Here is a 7,900-nt window from a genome sequence, read left to right as displayed (position 1 = left end):
AGGACACAGATGAAGCTGCCAAGTTGATGTAATAGCCAGTAAGAAGTAGTACAATTCAAGATTCAGGTATCGATTATTGACTTTTTAGCTGGCTTTGGTGCCTTGGACATGAGCTAGGACCTTAAGATTCTTCATTAATGAAGGACTAGCAGCCGAGTTGCACGGGAGAATGTGAAAAGTGTTCATATGTAGTAAAAACCAGAGAAATCCGTCCGTGGACGACATTTGTTATCGAATCGACTTAAAGCCAGATCGTCACATTGGCCGCTCTTCTCTCTGAAACGGTTGTACTTATCGTCTGCAAAGCTATGTCGTGTGCTGCGGCATGCGGAGACACTAAAAGCACCATACTAGAACACAGATGAAGCTTCCAAGTTGATTTTATAGCCGGTAAGAAGTAGTACAATTCAAGTTTTAGGTATCGATTGTTGACTTTTTACCCTTCTTTGGTGCCTTGGGCATGAGCTAGGAACTTAAGATTTTGCAAGATAGGAGGTCTAGCAGCCGCGTTGCACGTGAGAATGTGAAAAGTGTTCATATTTAGTAAAAACCTGAGAAATCCGTCCGTTTTCGTCATTTGTTATCGAATCGACTTAAAGCCAGTTCGTCACATTGGGTGCTCTACTCTCTAAAACGGTTGTACTTATCGTCTGCAAAGCTATTTCGCGTGCTACGGTATGCGGAGACACTAAAAGCATCATAGTAGAACACAGATGAAGCTCCTAAGTTGATGTAATAGCCAGTAAGAAGTAGTACAATTCAAGTTATAGGTATCGATTATTGACTTTTTAGCTGGCTTTGGTGCCTTGGACATGAGCTAGGACCTTAAAATTCTGCATGAAAGGAGGACTAACAGCCAATTTGCACGGAAGAATTTGAAAAGTGTTCATATATAGTAAAAACCTGAGAAATACGTCCGTTTTCGTCATTTGTTATCGAATCGACTTAAAGCCAGATCGTCACATTGGCCGCTCTTCTCTCTGAAACGGTTGTACTTATCGTCTGCAAAGCTATGTCGCGTGCTGCGGTATGTGGAGACACTAAAAGCACCATAGTAGGACACAGATGAAGCTGCCAAGTTGATGTAATAGCCAGTAAGAAGTAGTACAATTCAAGATTCAGGTATCGATTATTGACTTTTTAGCTGGCTTTGGTGCCTTGGACATGAGCTAGGACCTTAAGATTCTTCATTAATGGAGGACTAGCAGCCGAGTTGCACGGGAGAATGTGAAAAGTGTTCATATGTAGTAAAAACCAGAGAAATCCGTCCGTGGACGACATTTGTTATCGAATCGACTTAAAGCCAGATCGTCAGATTGGCCGCTCTTCTCTCTGAAACGGTTGTACTTATCGTCTGCAAAGCTATGTCGAGTGCTGCGCCATGCGGAGACACTAAAAGCACCATAGTAGAACACAGATGAAGCTTCTAAGTTGATGTAATAGTCAGTAAGAAGTAGTACAATACGAGTTTTAGGTATCGATTATTGACTTTTTAGCTGGCTTTGGTACCTTGGACATGAGCTAGGACCTTATGAATTTGCATGAAAGGAGGACTAGCAGCCGAGTTGCACGGGAGAATGTGAAAAGTGTTCATATGTAGTAAAAACCTGAGAAATCCGTCAGTTTCCGCCAATTGTTATGGAATCGACTTAAAGCCAGATTGTCACATTGGCCGCTCTTCTCTCTGAAACGGTTGTACTTATCGTCTGCAAAGCTATGTCGCGTGCTGCGGTATGTGGAGACACTAAAAGCCCCATAGTAGGACACAGATGAAGCTGCCAAGTTGATGTAATAGCCAGTAAGAAGTAGTAAAATTCAAGTTTCAGGTATCGATTATTGACTTTTTAGCTGGCTTTGGTGCCTTGGACATGAGCTAGGACCTTAAGATTTTTCATTAATGTTGGACTAGCAGCCGAGTTGCACGGGAGAATGTGAAAAGAGTTCATATGTAGTAAAAGCCTGAGAAATCCGTCCGTGTTCGACATTTGTTATCGAATCGACTTAAAGCCAGATCGTCACATTGGCCGCTCTTCTCTCTGAAACGGTTGTACTTATTGTCTGCAAAGCTATGTCGAGTGCTGCGGTATGCGGAAACACTAAAAGCACCATAGTAGAACACAGATGAAGCTTCTAAGTTGATGTAATACCCAGTAAGAAGTAGTACAATTCTAGTTATAGGTATCGATTATTGACTTTTTAGCTGGCTTTGGTACCTTGGACATGAGCTAGGACCTTATAATTCTGCATGAAAGGAGGACTAGCAGCCGAGTTGCACTGGAGAATGTGGAAAATGTTCATATGTAGTAAAAACCTGAGAAATCCTTCCGTTTTCGTCATTTGATATGGAATTGACTTAAAGCCAGATCGTCACATTGGCCGCTCTTCTCTCTGAAACGGTTGTACTTATCGACTGCAAAGTTATGTCGCGTGCTGCGGTATGCGGAGACACTAAAAGCACCATAGTAGAACACAGATGAAGCCTCTAATTTGATGTAATAGCCATTAAGAAGTAGTATAATTCAAGTTTTAGGAATCGATTATTGACTTTTTAGCTGGCTTTGGTGCCTTGGACATGGCTAGGACCTTAAGATTCTGCATGAAAGGAGGACTAGCAGCCGAGTTGCACGGGAGAATGTGAAAAGTGTTCATATGTAGTAAAAACCTTAAAAATCCGTTCGTTATCGTCATTGTTATCGAATCGACTTAAAGCCAGATCGTCACATTAGCCGCTCTTCTCTCTGAAACGGTTGTACTTATCGACTGCAAACGTATGTCGCGTGCTGCGGTATGCAGAGTCACTAAAAGCACCATAGTAGAACACAGATGAAGCTTCTAAGTTGATGTAATAGTCAGTAAGAAGTAGTACAATTCAAGTGTTAGGTATTGATTATTGACTTTTTAGCTGGCTTTGGTGCCTTGGACATGAGCTAGGACCTTAAGATTCTGCATGAAAGGACGATTTGCAGCCGAGTTGCACGGCAGAATGTGAAAAGTGTTCATATGTAGTAAAAACCAGAGAAATCCGACCGTGTTCGACATTTGTTATCGAATCGACTTAAAGCCAGATCGTCACATTGGCCGCTCTTCTCTCTGAAACGGTTGTACTTATCGTCTGCAAAGCTATGTCGAGTGCTGCGGCATGCGGAGACACTAAAAGCACCATAGTAGAACACAGATGAAGCTTCTAAGTTGATGTAATAGCCAGTAAGAAGTAGTACAATTCAAGTTTTAGGTATCGATTGTTGACTTTTTACCCTTCTTTGGTGCCTTGGGCATGAGCTAGGAACTTAAGATTTTACATGATAGGAGGTCTAGCAGCCGCGTTGCACGGGAGAATGTGAAAAGTGTTCATATGTAGTAAAAACCTGAGAAATCCGTCCGTTTTCCTCATTTGTTATCGAATCGACTTAAAGCCAGATCGTCACGTTGGGCGCTCTACTCTCTAAAACGGTTGTACTTATCGTCTGCAAAGCAATGTCGCGTGCTGCGGTATGCGGAGACACTAAAAGCACCATAGTAGAACACACATGAAACTTCTAAGTTGATGTAATAGCCAGTAAGAAGAAGTACAATTCAAGTTATAGGTATCGATTATTGACTTTTTAGCTGGCTTTGGTGCCTTGGACGTGAGCTAGGACCTTAAAATTCTGCATGAAAGGACGACTAATAGCCAAGTTGCACGGAAGAATGTGAAAAGTGTTCATATATAGTAAAAACCTGAGAAATACGTCCGTTTTCGTCATTTGTTATCGAATCGACTTAAAGCCAGATCGTCACATTGGCCGCTCTTCTCTCTGAAACGGTTGTACTTATCGTCTGCAAAGCTATGTCGCATGCTGCGGTATGTGGAGACACTAAAAGCACCATAGTAGAACACAGATGAATCTTCCAAGTTGATGTAATAGCCAGTAAGAAGTAGTAAAATTCAAGCTTTAGGTATCGATTGTTGACTTTTTAGCTGTCTTTGGTGCCTTGGACATGAGCTAGGACCTTAAGATTCTTCATTAATGGAGGACTAGCAGCCGAGTTGGACGGGAGAATGTGAAAAGTGTTCATATGTAGTAAAAGCCTGAGAAATCCGTCCGTGTTCGACATTTGTTATCGAATCGACTTAAAGCCAGATCGTCACATTGGCCGCTCTTCTCTCTGAAACGGTTGTACTTATCGTCTGCAAAGCTATGTTGAGTGCTGCGGCATGCGGAGACACTAAAAGCACCATAGTAGAACACAGATGAAGCTTCTAAGTTGACGTAATAGTCAGTAAGAAGTAGAACAATTCAAGTTTTAGGTACTGATTATTGACTTTTTAGGTGGCTTTGGAGACTTGGACATGAGCTAGGACCTTAAGATTCTGCATGAAAGGAGGACTAGCAGCCGAGTGGCACGGGAGAATGTCAAAAGTGTTCATATGTAGTAAAAACCAGAGAAATCCGTCCGTGTTCGACATTTGTTATCGAATCGACTTAAAACCAGATCGTCACATTGGCCGCTCTTCTCTCTGAAACGGTTGTACTTATCGTCTGCAAAGCTATGTCGCGTGCTGCGGTATGCGGAGACACTAAAAGCACCATAGTAGAACACAGATGAAGCTTCTAAGCTGATGTAATAGAAAGTAAGAAGTAGTACAATTCAAGTTATAGGTATCGATTATTGACTTTTTAGCTGGCTTTGGTACCTTGGACATGAGCTAGGACCTTATGATACTGCACGAAAGGAGGACTAGCAGCCCAGTTATACGGGAGAATGTGAAAAGTGTTCATATGTAGTAAAAACCTAAGAAATCCGTCCGTTTCCGCCATTTGTTATCGAATCGACTTACAGCCAGATCGTCACATTGGACGCTCTTCTCTCTGAAATGGTTGTACTTATCGTCTGCAAAGCTATGTCGCGTGCTGCGGTATGCGGAGACACTAAAAGCACCATAGTAGAACACAGATGAAGCTTCTAAGCTGATGTAATTGCCAGTAACAAGTAGTAGAATTCATGTTATAGGTATCGATTATTGACTTCTTAGCTTGCTTTGGTGACTTGAACATGAGCTAGGACCTTAAGATTCTGCATGAAAGGAGGACTAGCAGCCGAGTTGCACTGGAGAATGTGGAAAATGTTCATATGTAGTAAAAACCTGAGAAATCCTTCCGTTTCCGCCATTTGTTATGGAATCCATTTAAAGCCAGATCGTCACATTGGCCGCTCTTCTCTCTCAACCGGAGGTACTTATCATCTGCAAAGCTATGTGTCGAGCTGCGGTATGCGGAGACACTAAAAGCACCATAGTAGAACACAGATGAAGTTTCTAAGTTGATGTAATAGCCAGTAAGAAGTAGTACAATTCAAGTTTTAGGTATCGATTATTGACTTTCTAGCTGGCTTTGGTGCCTTGGACATGAACTAGGACCTTAAGATTCTGCATGAAAGGAGGACTAGCAGCCGAGTTGAACGGGAGAATGTGAAAAGTGTTCATATGTAGTAAAAACCTGAGAAATAAGATCGTTATCGTCATTTGTTATCGAATCGACTTAAAGCCAGATCGTCACATTGGCCGCTCTTCTCTCTGAAACAGTAGTACTTATCTTCTGCAAAGCTATGTCGCGTGCTGCGGTTCGTGGAGACACTAAAAGCACCATAGTAGAACACAGATGAAGCTTCTAAGATGATGTAATAGCCAGTAAGAATTAGTACAATACCAGTTTTAGGTATTGATTATTGACTTTTTAGCTGGCTTTGGTGCCTTGGACATGAGCTAGGACCTTAAGATTCTGCATGAAAGGAGGGCTAGCAGCTGAGTTGCACGGGAGAATGTGACAAGTGTTCATATGTAGTAAAAACCTGAGAAATCCGTCCGTTTTCGTCGTTTGTTATCGAATCGACTTAAAGCCTGATCGTCACATTGCGCGCTCTTTTCTCTGAAACGCTTGCACTTATCGTCTGCAAAGGTATGTCGCGTGCTGCAGTATGCGGAGACACTAAAAGCAGCATAGTAGAACACAGATGAAGCTTCTATGTTGATGTAATAGCTAGTAAGAAGTAGTACAATTGAAATTTTAGATATCGATTATTGACTTTTTAGCTGGCTTTGGTGCCTTGGACATGAGCTAGGACCTTACGATTCTGCATGAAAGGAGGACTAGCAGCCGAGTTGCACGGGAGAATGTGAAAAGTGTTCATATGTAGTAAAAACCAGGGAAATCCGTCCGTGTTCGACATTTGTTATCGAATCGAATTAAAGCCAGATCGTCACATTGGCCGCTCTTCTCTCTGAAACGGTTGTACTTATCGTCTGCAAAGCTATGTCGAGTGCTGCGGCATGCGGAGACACTAAAAGCACCATAGTAGAACACAGATGAAGCTTCTAAGTTGATGTAATAGTCAGTAAGAAGTAGTAGAATTCAAGTTTTAGGTATTGATTATTGACTTTTTAGCTGGCTTTGGTGCCTTGGACATGAGCTAGGACCTTAATATTCTGCATGAAAGGAGGACTAACAGCCGAGTTGCACGGGAGAATGTGAAAAGTGTTCATATGTAGTAAAAACCAGAGAAATCCGTCCGTGGACGACATTTGTTATCGAATCGACTTAAAGCCAGATCGTCACATTGGCCGCTCTTCTCTCTGAAACGGTTGTACTTATCGTCTGCAAAGCTATGTCGAGTGCTGCGCCATGCGGAGACACTAAAAGCACCATAGTAGAACACAGATGAAGCTTCTAAGTTGATGTAATAGTCAGTAAGAAGTAGTACAATTCAAGTTTTAGGTATCGATTATTGACTTTTTAGCTGGCTTTGGTACCTTGGACATGAGCTAGGACCTTATGAATTTGCATGAAAGGAGGACTAGCAGCCGAGTTGCACGGGAGAATGTGAAAAGTGTTCATATGTAGTAAAAACCTAAGAAATCCGTCAGTTTCCGCCAATTGTTATGGAATCGACTTAAAGCCAGATCGTCACATTGGCCGCTCTTCTCTCTGAAACGGTTGTACTTATCGTCTGCAAAGCTATGTCGCGTGCTGCGGTATGTGGAGACACTAAAAGCCCCATAGTAGGACACAGATGAAGCTGCCAAGTTGATGTAATAGCCAGTAAGAAGTAGTACAATTCAAGTTTCAGGTATCGATTATTGACTTTTTAGCTGGCTTTGGTGCCTTGGACATGAGCTAGGACCTTAAGATTTTTCATTAATGGAGGACTAGCAGCCGAGTTGCACGGGAGAATGTGAAAAGTGTTCATATGTAGTAAAAGCCTGAGAAATCCGTCCGTGTTCGACATTTGTTATCGAATCGACGTAAAGCCAGATCGTCACATTGGCCGCTCTTCTCTCTGAAACGGTTGTACTTATTGTCTGCAAAGCTATGTCGAGTGCTGCGGTATGCGGAAACACTAAAAGCACCGTAGTAGAACACAGATGAAGCTTCTAAGTTGATGTAATAGCCAGTAAGAAGTAGTACAATTCTAGTTATAGGTATCGATTATTGACTTTTTAGCTGGCTTTGGTACCTTGGACATGAGCTAGGACCTTATGACTCTGCATGAAAGGAGGACTAGCAGCCCAGTTGCACGGGAGAATGTGAAAAGTGTTCATATGTAGTAAAAACCTGAGAAATCCGTCCGTTTCCGCCATTTGTTATGGAATCGACTTAAAGCCAGATTGTCACATTGGCCGCTCTTCTCTCTGAAACGGTTGTACTTATCGTCTGCAAAGCTATGTCGCGTGCTGCGGTATGCGGAGACACTAAAACCACCATAGTAGAACACAGATGAAGCTTCTAAGCTGATGTAATAGCCAGTAAGAAGTAGTACAATTCATGTTATTAAGTATCGATTATTGACTTCATAGCTGGCTTTGGTGACTTGAACATGAGCTAGGACCTTAAGATTCTGCATGAAAGGAGGACTAGCAGCCGAG

The sequence above is a fragment of the Schistocerca gregaria genome, unplaced genomic scaffold (genome assembly GCF_023897955.1).
Source record: "Schistocerca gregaria isolate iqSchGreg1 unplaced genomic scaffold, iqSchGreg1.2 ptg000317l, whole genome shotgun sequence".
NCBI lineage: Eukaryota > Metazoa > Arthropoda > Insecta > Orthoptera > Acrididae > Schistocerca > Schistocerca gregaria.
This window is presented reverse-complemented; position numbering follows the sequence as displayed.